This window comes from Heptranchias perlo, chromosome 23 (genome assembly GCF_035084215.1).
Source record: "Heptranchias perlo isolate sHepPer1 chromosome 23, sHepPer1.hap1, whole genome shotgun sequence".
Lineage (NCBI taxonomy): Eukaryota > Metazoa > Chordata > Chondrichthyes > Hexanchiformes > Hexanchidae > Heptranchias > Heptranchias perlo.
In genome coordinates, this window is record NC_090347.1 from 5,343,236 (window position 1) to 5,356,863 (window position 13,628).

General features: G+C 53.0%; 1 long non-coding RNA gene across 1 annotated transcript in view; it reads left to right on the top strand.

Annotated features, from left to right (window-relative positions):
- LOC137341353 (uncharacterized) overlaps positions 1 to 12,977 on the top strand; it is a 25,697-nt gene extending 12,720 nt beyond the window's left edge. Inside the window, exon 3 of the long non-coding RNA XR_010967010.1 lies at positions 10,951 to 12,977. This is a non-coding gene — a long non-coding RNA (uncharacterized lncRNA). The remainder of the gene's footprint in view (positions 1 to 10,950) is intronic.
- Positions 12,978 to 13,628: the final 651 nt, after the last annotated feature.

Here is a 13,628-nt window from a genome sequence, read left to right on the forward strand (position 1 = left end):
TCCCCTCCCTCCCTCCCCCCCCTCCTCCCTTGCCCCCTCGCCCCCCCTCCTCCCCTTGCCCCTCGCCCCCCCTCCTCCCCTTGCCCCTCGCCCCCCTCCTCCCCTTGCCCCTCGCCCCCCTCCTCCCCTTGCCCCTCGCCCCCCCTCCTCCCCTTGCCCTCGCCCCCCTCCTCCCCTTGCCCCTCGCCCCCCTCCTCCCCTTGCCCCTCGCCCCCCTCCTCCCCTTGCCCCTCGCCCCCCTCCTCCCTTGCCCCTCGCCCCCCTCCTCCCCTTGCCCCTCGCCCCCCTCCTCCCCTTGCCCCTCGCCCCCCTCCTCCCCTTGCCCCTCGCCCCCCTCCTCCCCTTGCCCCTCGCCCCCCTCCTCCCCTTGCCCCTCGCCCCCCTCCTCCCCTTGCCCCTCGCCCCCCTCCTCCCCTTGCCCCTCGCCCCCCTCCTCCCCTTGCCCCTCGCCCCCCTCCTCCCCTTGCCCCTCGCCCCCCTCCTCCCCTTGCCCCTCGCCCCCCTCCTCCCTTGCCCCTCGCCCCCCTCCTCCCCTTGCCCCTCGCCCCCCTCCTCCCCTTGCCCCTCGCCCCCCTCCTCCCCTTGCCCCTCGCCCCCCTCCTCCCCTTGCCCCTCGCCCCCCTCCTCCCCTTGCCCCTCGCCCCCCTCCTCCCCTTGCCCCTCGCCCCCCTCCTCCCTTGCCCCTCGCCCCCCTCCTCCCTTGCCCCTCGCCCCCCTCCTCCCCTTGCCCCTCGCCCCCCTCCTCCCCTTGCCCCTCGCCCCCCTCCTCCCTTGCCCCTCGCCCCCCTCCTCCCCTTGCCCCTCGCCCCCCTCCTCCCCTTGCCCCTCGCCCCCCTCCTCCCCTTGCCCCTCGCCCCCCTCCTCCCCTTGCCCCTCGCCCCCCTCCTCCCCTTGCCCCTCGCCCCCCTCCTCCCCTTGCCCCTCGCCCCCCTCCTCCCCTTGCCCCTCGCCCCCTCCTCCCTTGCCTCGCCCCCTCCCCTTGCCCCTCGCCCCCCTCCTCCCCTTGCCCTCGCCCCCCTCCTCCCCTTGCCCCTCGCCCCCCTCCTCCCCTTGCCCCTCGCCCCCCTCCTCCCCTTGCCCCTCGCCCCCCTCCTCCCCTTGCCCCTCGCCCCCCTCCTCCCCTTGCCCCTCGCCCCCCTCCTCCCCTTGCCCCTCGCCCCCCTCCTCCCCTTGCCCTCGCCCCCCTCCTCCCCTTGCCCCTCGCCCCCCTCCTCCCCTTGCCCCTCGCCCCCCTCCTCCCCTTGCCCCTCGCCCCCCTCCTCCCCTTGCCCCTCGCCCCCCTCCTCCCCTTGCCCCTCGCCCCCCTCCTCCCCTTGCCCCTCGCCCCCCTCCTCCCCTTGCCCCTCGCCCCCCTCCTCCCCTTGCCCCTCGCCCCCCTCCTCCCCTTGCCCCTCGCCCCCCTCCTCCCCTTGCCCCTCGCCCCCCCTCCTCCCCTTGCCCCTCGCCCCCCTCCTCCCCTTGCCCCTCGCCCCCCTCCTCCCCTTGCCCCTCGCCCCCCTCCTCCCCTTGCCCCTCGCCCCCCTCCTCCCCTTGCCCCTCGCCCCCCTCCTCCCCTTGCCCCTCGCCCCCCTCCTCCCCCTTGCCCCTCGCCCCCCTCCTCCCCTTGCCCCTCGCCCCCTCCTCCCCTTGCCCCTCGCCCCCTCCTCCCCTTGCCCCTCGCCCCCCTCCTCCCCTTGCCCCTCGCCCCCCTCCTCCCCTTGCCCCTCGCCCCCCTCCTCCCCTTGCCCCTCGCCCCCTCCTCCCTTGCCCTCGCCCCCTCCTCCCTTGCCCCTCGCCCCCCTCCTCCCCTTGCCCCTCGCCCCCCTCCTCCCCTTGCCCCTCGCCCCCCTCCTCCCCTTGCCCCTCGCCCCCCTCCTCCCTTGCCCCTCGCCCCCCTCCTCCCCTTGCCCCTCGCCCCCCTCCTCCCCTTGCCCCTCGCCCCCCTCCTCCCCTTGCCCCTCGCCCCCCTCCTCCCCTTGCCCCTCGCCCCCCTCCTCCCCTTGCCCTCGCCCCCCTCCTCCCCTTGCCCCTCGCCCCCCTCCTCCCCTTGCCCCTCGCCCCCCTCCTCCCCTTGCCCCTCGCCCCCCTCCTCCCCTTGCCCCTCGCCCCCCTCCTCCCTTGCCCCTCGCCCCCCTCCTCCCCTTGCCCCTCGCCCCCCTCCTCCCCTTGCCCCTCGCCCCCCTCCTCCCCTTGCCCCTCGCCCCCCTCCTCCCCTTGCCCCTCGCCCCCCTCCTCCCCTTGCCCCTCGCCCCCCTCCTCCCCTTGCCCCTCGCCCCCCTCCTCCCCTTGCCCCTCGCCCCCTCCTCCCTTGCCTCGCCCCTCTCCCTGCCCTCGCCCCTCCCCTTGCCCCTCGCCCCCCTCCTCCCCTTGCCCCTCGCCCCCCTCCTCCCCTTGCCCCTCGCCCCCCTCCTCCCCTTGCCCTCGCCCCCCTCCTCCTCGCCCCCTCCTCCCCCCCTCCTCCCCCCCCCCCCTCCTCCCCTCGCCCCCCTCCTCCCCTCGCCCCCCTCCTCCCCTCGCCCCCCTCCTCCCCTCGCCCCCCTCCTCCCCTCGCCCCCCTCCTCCCCTCGCCCCCCTCCTCCCCTCGCCCCCCTCCTCCCCTCGCCCCCCTCCTCCCCTTGCCCCTCGCCCCCCTCCTCCCCTTGCCCCTCGCCCCCCTCCTCCCCTTGCCCCTCGCCCCCCTCCTCCCCTTGCCCTCGCCCCCTCCTCCCCTTGCCCCTCGCCCCTCCTCCCCTTGCCCCTTGCCCCTCGCTCCCCTTGCCCCTCGCCCCCCTCCTCCCCTTGCCCCTCGCCCCCCTCCTCCCCTTGCCCCTCGCCCCCCTCCTCCCCTTGCCCCTCGCCCCCCTCCTCCCCTTGCCCCTCGCCCCCCTCCTCCCCTTGCCCCTCGCCCCCCTCCTCCCCTTGCCCCTCGCCCCCCTCCTCCCTTGCCCCTCGCCCCCCTCCTCCCTTGCCCCTCGCCCCCCTCCTCCCCTTGCCCCTCGCCCCCCTCCTCCCCTTGCCCCTCGCCCCCCTCCTCCCCTTGCCCTCGCCCCCCTCCTCCCCTTGCCCCTCGCCCCCCTCCTCCCCTTGCCCCTCGCCCCCCTCCTCCCCTTGCCCCTCGCCCCCCTCCTCCCCTTGCCCCTCGCCCCCCTCCTCCCCTTGCCCCTCGCCCCCCTCCTCCCCTTGCCCCTCGCCCCCCTCCTCCCCTTGCCCCTCGCCCCCTCCTCCCCTTGCCCCTCGCCCCCTCCTCCCCTTGCCCCTCGCCCCCCTCCTTGTCCTCACCTTTGCCTTCCCCATTGCCCTTCCCACAAACATAGGGAATTCTAATTGGGTCGAACTGTCCTTGTATCTCCTGAGGTAGTTACTCATGTCTAGGCATTGTTCTCTGAACTGTCCGCCCCGTTCAATCCTGCTGCTGATCTTGTCAGTGCCACCTCCCTGCCCAGTGCTGGCCCGTCACTCTCTAACATGGCTTTCACCATTCTCAGGGTCACATAAATACAAGTTAGCCTCAAAAAATTAAAGGCAGCTCCCCAAGTCTTACCCAGAGTGTTACTCAGTCATGCAGGCCAGGAAGAAACAGGTTCAATCCCTTGCTTAATGCTGAGTTAATTGGTCTCAGCCTCCTTGACAGTGGAGGCACCAAAGTTGGCCTCCGTACCCATGATTACTGACCATTTTTTCAATGGATATACCTGATTTCCAGCCAGTTGCTACTTGATGTCCATTTGTACAGTAATGGCTTATCACCTGTTTAGCCCTGTGATCTTAGGATTGTAAAGTTTAGAGGTGTAATATAAAAAGTATTCTAACATTTGTGAGAAAAAGTTCACTTATGAAGACTTGAAAACAAATATTTACCCAGAAGCCACTGGGCCACTTTTTTTTAGGGTAAGGCAGCAAGATGGCAGCCTGGACCTTTTCAAAGCTCCTCATTGTAATTACAATCCTGACTTCCTAAGGTGATAAAAATGCTGGAGATCCACAGCAGGTCTGTCAGCATCGGAAAGAGGAAAGATAGGTCAACGTTACAAGGTTAGCCTTCACCAGAAGTGAGGTGACGTTATCAGATATTGGCATCACACATGATAACTGTGACATCATCATCACATGTGGTAACTGTGACATCATCATCACATGTGGCAACTGTGACATCATCATCACATGTGGCAACTGTGACATCATCATCACATGTGGCAACTGTGACATCATCATCACATGTGGCAACTGTGACATCATCATCACATGTGGCAACTGTGACATCATCATCACATGTGGCAACTGTGACATCATCACATGTGGCAACTGTGACATCATCATCACATGTGGCAACTGTGACATCATCACATGTGGCAACTGTGACATCATCACATGTGGCAACTGTGACATCATCATCACATGTGGCAACTGTGACATCATCACATGTGGCAACTGTGACATCATCACATGTGGCAACTGTGACATCATCACATGTGGCAACTGTGACATCATCACATGTGGCAACTGTGACATCATCACATGTGGCAACTGTGACATCATCACATGTGGCAACTGTGACATCATCACATGTGGCAACTGTGACATCATCACATGTGGCAACTGTGACATCATCACATGTGGCAACTGTGACATCATCACATGTGGCAACTGTGACATCATCACATGTGGCAACTGTGACATCATCACATGTGGCAACTGTGACATCATCACATGTGGCAACTGTGACATCATCACATGTGGCAACTGTGACATCATCACATGTGGCAACTGTGACATCATCACATGTGGCAACTGTGACATCATCACATGTGGCAACTGTGACATCATCACATGTGGCAACTGTGACATCATCACATGTGGCAACTGTGACATCATCACATGTGGCAACTGTGACATCATCACATGTGGCAACTGTGACATCATCACATGTGGCAACTGTGACATCATCACATGTGGCAACTGTGACATCATCACATGTGGCAACTGTGACATCATCACATGTGGCAACTGTGACATCATCACATGTGGCAACTGTGACATCATCACATGTGGCAACTGTGACATCATCACATGTGGCAACTGTGACATCACATGTGGCAACTGTGACATCACCACATGTGGCAACTGTGACATCACCACATGTGGCAACTGTGACATCACCACATGTGGCAACTGTGACATCACCACATGTGGCAACTGTGACATCACCACATGTGGCAACTGTGACATCACCACATGTGGCAACTGTGACATCATCACATGTGGCAACTGTGACATCATCACATGTGGCAACTGTGACATCATCACATGTGGCAACTGTGACATCATCACACGTGGCAACTGTGACATCATCACACGTGGCAACTGTGACATCATCACACGTGGCAACTGTGACATCATCACACGTGGCAACTGTGACATCATCACACGTGGCAACTGTGACATCACACGTGGCAACTGTGACACGTCATCACATGTGGCACTGACTTCATCACATGTGACAACTGTGACATCATTGCGTGACAACTGTGGCATCATCACACATTACAACTGTAATCAAGACTCCTTTACAGGTTTAATAAGCCACTGACGCCTCAATGATTCACACAGCTCCTCGGGAGTTGGAGCCAGTTCACTGGAGGTTTGAATCTTCAGATACAGAATGACTCACGATCTCCTGAGATTGTAAAAAAATCCAGAAAACTGCAACCCAATCACCCGGCATTTGCAATTTTGAGGATAATTTTTTCAAATTAGCAGCCAATCAAAAAATCATACCACCTTCACTGGCAGCTGAAATCCATACCAAATATATGCCTGGAAGAGCTTCAGTGTTTGATCGTGACTGGGCACAACAGGAAGATGCGTTCTGTTAGTACATTATTGCTGGATTGTGAGTGCATTCTTGTCCCATGCTGTTAGGTTTATGTGGACTTACTGAGACAGATATAAAAAATGAAAGGGGATTTGGGTCAGTCAGCCTTGTGGACCTGCTGAGACCCTGCAAATCCCTCCCAGCAAGTTTTATACTTAACATGCAATTTAACTTTTGGAAATGTAGCACAAATTCTATAGTAATGTGTTTGGAACTGTCAGCACCAAACTGTACAGGACGTTCAAGAACAGAAAGAAAGATTGAGTGAGTTAGATAAAGGATATTCGTGAGTAACTGTGACAGAGGTAAAAGAAATTGAGTTAGATGATATTCCATGAGTAACAGATTGAGTTAGAGGATATTGAGTGATGGTGAATGAGATATACACCAGTGATGGTGAACGAGATATACACCAGTGATGGTGTGTGAGATATACACCAGTGATGGTGTGTGAGATAATCACCAGTGATGGTGTGTGAGATAATCACCAGTGATGGTGTGTGAGATAATCACCAGTGATGGTGTGTGAGATAATCACCAGTGATGGTGTGTGAGATAATCACCAGTGATGGTGTGTGAGATAATCACCAGTGATGGTGTGTGAGATAATCACCAGTGATGGTGTGTGAGATAATCACCAGTGATGGTGTGTGAGATAATCACCAGTGATGGTGTGTGAGATAATCACCAGTGATGGTGTGTGAGATAATCACCAGTGATGGTGTGTGAGATAATCACCAGTGATGGTGTGTGAGATAATCACCAGTGATGGTGTGTGAGATAATCACCAGTGATGGTGTGTGAGATAATCACCAGTGATGGTGTGTGAGATAATCACCAGTGATGGTGTGTGAGATAATCACCAGTGATGGTGTGTGAGATAATCACCAGTGATGGTGTGTGAGATGTACACCAGTGATGGTGTGTGAGATGTACACCAGTGATGGTGTGTGGGATGTACACCAGTGATGGTGAGTGAGATGTACACCAGTGATGGTGAGTGAGATGTACACCAGTGATGGTGTGTGAGATAATCACCAGTGATGGTGTGTGAGATGTACACCAGTGATGGTGTGTGAGATGTACACCAGTGATGGTGTGTGGGATGTACACCAGTGATGGTGAGTGAGATGTACACCAGTGATGGTGTGTGAGATGTACACCAGTGATGGTGTGTGAGATGTACACCAGTGATGGTGTGTGAGATGTACACCAGTGATGGTGAGTGAGATGTACACCAGTGATGGTGAGTGAGATGTACACCAGTGATGGTGAGTGAGATGTACACCAGTGATGGTGAGTGAGATGTACACCAGTGATGGTGAGTGAGATGTACACCAGTGATGGTGAGTGAGATGTACACCAGTGATGGTGAGTGAGATGTACACCAGTGATGGTGAGTGAGATGTACACCAGTGATGGTGAGTGAGATGTACACCAGTGATGGTGAGTGAGATGTACACCAGTGATGGTGAGTGAGATGTACACCAGTGATGGTGAGTGAGATGTACACCAGTGATGGTGAGTGAGATGTACACCAGTGATGGTGAGTGAGATGTACACCAGTGATGGTGAGTGAGATGTACACCAGTGATGGTGAGTGAGATGTACACCAGTGATGGTGAGTGAGATGTACACCAGTGATGGTGAGTGAGATGTACACCAGTGATGGTGAGTGAGATGTACACCAGTGATGGTGAGTGAGATATACACCAGTGATGGTGAGTGAGATATACACCAGTGATGGTGAGTGAGATATACACCAGTGATGGTGAGTGAGATATACACCAGTGATGGTGAGTGAGATATACACCAGTGATGGTGAGTGAGATATACACCAGTGATGGTGAGTGAGATATACACCAGTGATGGTGAGTGAGATATACACCAGTGATGGTGAGTGAGATATACACCAGTGATGGTGAGTGAGATATACACCAGTGATGGTGAGTGAGATATACACCAGTGATGGTGAGTGAGATATACACCAGTGATGGTGAGTGAGATATACACCAGTGATGGTGAGTGAGATATACACCAGTGATGGTGAGTGAGATATACACCAGTGATGGTGAGTGAGATATACACCAGTGATGGTGAGTGAGATATACACCAGTGATGGTGAGTGAGATATACACCAGTGATGGTGAGTGAGATATACACCAGTGATGGTGAGTGAGATATACACCAGTGATGGTGAGTGAGATATACACCAGTGATGGTGAGTGACATATACACCAGTGATGGTGAGTGACATATACACCAATAACAACGACGACAGCAACAACAACGACGACAGCAACAACAACGACGACAGCAACAACAACAACGACTCACATTTATATAGCATCTTTAACATAGTAAAACGTCCCAAGGCACTTCACTGGAGCGATTATCAAACAAAATTTGACACTGAGGCACATAAAAAGATATTAGGACAGGCGACCAAAAGCTTGGTCAAAGAGGTAGGTTTTAAGGAGCATCTTAAAGGTGGAGAGAGAGGTAAAGAGGCGGAGAGGTTTAGGGAGGGAATTCCAGAGCTTAGGACCTAGGCAGCTGAAGGCACAGCCGCCATTGATGGAGCAACGGGATTCGGAATGCACAAGAGGCAAGAATTGGAGGAGGGCAGAGATCTCGGAGGGATGTAGAACTGGAGAAGGTTACAGAGATAGGGAGGGGACGAAGCCATGGAGGGATTTGGAAACAAGGATGAGTATTTTAAAATCGAGTCATTCCCGGACCAGGAGCCAATGTAGGTCGGTGAGCACAGGAGTGATGGGTGAATGGGACTTGGTGTGAGTTGGGATATGGGCAGCAATTTTGGATGAGCTCAAGTTTATGGAAGGTGGAAAATGGGAGGCCAGTCAGGAGAGCAATGGAATGTCCAGTCTGGAGGTAACAAAGGCACAGATGAAGGTTTCAACAGCAGATGAGCTGAGGCAGGGGCAGAGACGGGCGATGTTATGGAGGTGGAAGTAGGCGCTCTTGGTGATGGAGCAGAGATGGGGTCGGAAGCTCATCTCAGGGTCAAATGGGACGCCAAGGTTGCAAACAGTCTGGTTCAGCCTCTGACAGTGGCCCGGGAGAGGAATGGAATTGGTGGCGAGGGAAGTGTGTGTGTGGCAGGAACCGAAGACAATGGCTTCGGTCTTCCCAATATTTAGTTGGAGGAAATTTTTGTTCATGACGGACAAGCAGTGTGACAAATCAGAGACAGAGGAGGGGTCGAGGGAGGTGGTGGTGAGGTAGAGCTGGTTGTCGTCAGCGTACATGTGGAACCTGACCTGTTTTCGGATGATGTCGCCAAGGGGCAGCATGTAGATGAGAAATAGGAGGGGCCAAGGATAGATCCAGTGGTGGAGTATGAGAAATACACCAGTGATGATATGTGAGCAATATACCATTAATGATGAATGAAATATTACATAATACTGTATCTCCTATTGTAAGGAATCTTACAACACCAGGTTATAGTCCAACAAATTTATTTTAAAATCACAAGCTTTCGGAGATTATCTCCTTCGTCAGATGATTGAATGAAAAGGTTCTCAAATCGCATATCTTATACGATGTTGGGACAGCATCACACCAATCAAAAGGTGTCGTTGTTATTCAAACAGGCCAGTCACGGAGAACAGCACGTCCCAGTACACTCGATATACATTGTGTCTTTTACACAGGCAGGCAGAAAGAAACTCAAAATGGCAGAGAGAGAGAGAGAATTTTTAAAAACATATAAATTTTTTCCCCCCAGTCCATCACCGGCATCTCCACATCATGTCTCCTATTGTACTTAATACTATATCTGATACTGTATCTAATCCTGTACTTGATACCATATCTATTACTGGATCTGATACGGTACATGATATTGTATCTAATACTGTATTTAATATAGTATGTGCTACAGAACATAATACTGCACTTAATACTGTATTTGACACTATATCCAATACTGTATCTGATATTGTATTCAATACTGTATCCGATGTAGTTTTTTTATTATTCGTTTATGGGATGTGGGCGTCGTTGGCGAGGCCAGCATTTATTGCCCATCCCTAATTGCCCTTGAGAAGGTGGTAGTGAGCCGTCTTCTTGAACCGCTGCAGTCCGTATGGTGAAGGTTCTCCCACAGTGCTGTTAGGAAGGGAGTTCCAGGATTTTGACCCAGCAATGATGAAGGAACGGCGATATATTTCCAAGTTGGGATGGTGTGTGACTTGGAGGGGAACGTGCAGGTGGTGTTGTTCCCATGTGCCTGCTGCTCTTGTCCTTCTAGGTGGTAGAGGTTGTGGGCTTGGGAGGCACTGTCGAAGAAGCCTTGGTGAGTTGCTGCAGTGCATCCTGTGGATGGTACACACTGCAGTCACGGTACGCCAGTCGTGAAGGAAGTGAATGTTTAGGGTGGTGGATGGGGTGCCAATCAAGCGGGCTGCTTTGTCCTGGATGGTGTCGAGCTTCTTAAGTGTTGTTGGAGCTGCACTCATCCAGGCAAGTGGAGAGTATACTTAATATACTTAATACTGTCTAATATTTTACTAAATACTGTACCCGATATCCTTAAGGATAGTTTTTTTGTGATGTCAGGTGTTGAAGCTTTGATCTCGGAGTATCTGACACCAGCCTGCGAGCAATTTAACACACCTGCTGTACACCGCACTCTGCCAGGTTAAAGTGAGCCGTTAAATCTAACAATCACACCACTGCCCATCCCCAACCTGTCCTGGAACAAATTAAATGCTAATCTCCCTGGCTCTGAGGAATCTAAATGTGTCTCAACACCTGCACTTCTCTCACCAAGAGAAAGGGGAGAACATCTGGATTTAACTCCTAAACTGCAAGGGTGATGAGTATTTGTGGCTGGAAACTGTTGACATCTCATCTGAAAGACAGTGCAGCACTCCTTCAGTGCTGCAGTGAAGTGTCAGCCTGGATTAGGGACTCAAATCCTGGAGTGGGACTTGAACCCACGACCTTCTGCCTCAAAGGCGAGACCCACTGAGCCAAGGCTGACACTGAGACTGGTACAAGAGATCGCTCCATCATCCAGGTTCCTTTTGAGCAAGTGTGTGATTTAGTTTAGAAACTGTATGTTAGTAATATTTTGTCACTTTTTACAGAAGCTGTGTCTGGGAAATGGAGACATTCTGAAACCAGTCTCCATATTATACCACGGCTGTGAATTATTGCTGATCCTGCCGCCCTCTAGTGTCAATTGGACTCTGCTGCATGGTGTAAAGTTAAAGGGGAACGCTCCTCATGGAATAGTGAAGAACTGGGATTCAGCTGACTCATTCTCGTCAGGTATTTCTTACAGAAACCTGGCATTGTGACAGTGCACGGTGGAGACATCGTGAGACACTGTCCTATGTACCAGTGGAAGACCATATCAAGAAAGAAAAGAACTGAGCCTCAGGTTAACTGAAAGACAGTGCAGCACTCCTTCTGGGGCTCATATCCTGGAGTGGGACTTGAACCCATGACCTTTTGTCTCAGAGGCGAGACCCACTGAGTGAGCCAAGGCTGACCCTTAGACTGGTACAAGAGATCGCTCCATCATCCAGGTTCCTTTTGAGCAAGTTTGTGGTTTAGTTTAGAAATACCAACCAGAAGAAATCGCTATGAACCCATTTGCAATGTCACCTCACAAAGTGGGCAAAGCAGTTCTTCCCACACTGTGCAGTAACCCCGGCCTCAGACCAGCGCTCCCTACTGTAGCAATGTGACACTCCACCATTCCTCTGGCCTCTCTCAGCCACATTGACAACTTTGTGCTGAATGAAGGGCTGAGAACCCATTTACAATCCCTCCAGTCCGATGTTCCAGAACAGCTAATATCGACACACAACTTAAACAGTTAAGATTATTTGTGCAGCGCGGAGATAGTGCAATTAAAATAACACTCAGAATAAAATCCATGACAAAGACACTAGTTAAATCTCTGCAAACTCACAGTCAGGGTCTGAAAGATATTTGCAGTGTTCAGCAGTTTGAACAATGGGAGCCTCCCACAGTAAAACCGCTATAAAATATTAAAAGGAAAGAGGCTGCTTGCTGCATTAAATTGGATGTGAATGCGATAGATTTCAAAGAGCTCAGAATAATGAATTTAAATCATAAAATGCACGTATCCCTTTCAAAATCCACCTTGACATCTCAGAAAGACGTTTAATAGAGAACAGGTTCAAAGTAGCACTGAATCCCGCTGCTGTAGAAAGCATGAGGTCGCCAGGCCAGATCCCAATACTCATTAATGTATTTCTCTCTTTTCTTGACTAATAAAATGCGCTTCTGATACTTTACAGCCAAATAAAAGAGAACAGGCAATGCACAAAGACGATTCCTCACCTTGAGATTTGCTTAAGAAATACTGAGATGCCAAAAAATATTAGACGAGATGTCCCCCAGCCTGGAGATGTTTGCTGCTATCAAAAGTCCTCCAAGAAGGAGGATTGAGGAGAGTTGGATGTCTCCCCTCTAATGCGTTTCAGCAGCCTCTAATCAAAAAAATAAGAAGAAGAACTTGTAGTGTCAGCCGGGGCTCGGTGGGTTGCACTTTCGCTTCTGAGTCCTCCTCCAGAGGCTTGAGCACAAAATCCAGGTTGACTTTTCAGTGCCTACTGAGGAAGTGCTGCACTGTCGGAGGTGCCGTCTTTTGGATGAGATGTTAAACTGAGGCCCCGCCTCCCCTCTCAGGTGGATGTAGAAGATCCCATGGCCACTATTTCAAAGACGAGCAGGAGCCTGGCCAACATTTATCCCTCAACCCACATCACTAAACTGATTATCTGGTCATTATCACATTGCTGTTTGTGTGTTGGCAAAATGGCTGCTGTGTTTCCCTACATTACAACAGTGGCTACACTTCAAAAAGTACTTCAATGGCTGTGAAATGCTTTGGGACGTCCTGTGGTTGTGAAAGGCTATAGAAAGGCAAGTTTTTTTTTGTATTTATGTAGCGCCTTTCACATCCTCAGGACATTCCAAAATGGTTTATAACCACTTATAATCGATTACTTTTGCAGGGTAGTCACCGTTGTCATGTCGACAAATGAGACAGGCAATTTCCACACAGCAAGCTCCCACACAAGCTTTTGGTTTTGGTGATAGTGGTTGGTCAGGACACCGGGAGAACTCTCCTGCTCTTCTTCGAATAGTGTCACAGGATCTTTTATATCCACCTGAACAGGCAGATGAGGCCTCAGTTTAATGTCTCATCCAAAAGACGGCATCTCCGACAATATAGCACTCCCCGAGGGGCACTGCACTGAAGGTATTCCATTTGATTGTGTTTATGTCAACATATTTGCCTCATCTAATTGCAATTATTCTGCGACAATCGACCACCTGGCTGATCTTGTTTCTGTCTTTAATGTTTAATTTTCAAAACTCAGGGCCTCATGAATTGTAAAATTAGGGTCATCACTATTTTTGTTATTGGTTACGGTGAAAACCAACCATTTCCCAGTCAGGTCTTGGGAATTATCAGTTCATTTAAGGAGGCAGGAGGCTCGTGTGGAGCATAAACACTGGCATAGACCTGTTGGGCCAAATGGCCTGTTTCTGTGCTGTAAATTCAACGTAATTGAGGGGTTTTAAAAAAACACTGTTCTCAGGATGTGGTAATACTGGCAAGGCCTTGTTTATTGTCCATCCCTAGATGGTCTGAGAACATGGTGGTGGACCTACTCCTTGAACTGCTCGGTGTGGTGAAGATGCTCCCACAATAGTGTACAGTAGCATAGTGGTTATGTTACTCGACTAGTAATCCAGTAGGCCTGGACTAATAATCTTGGAG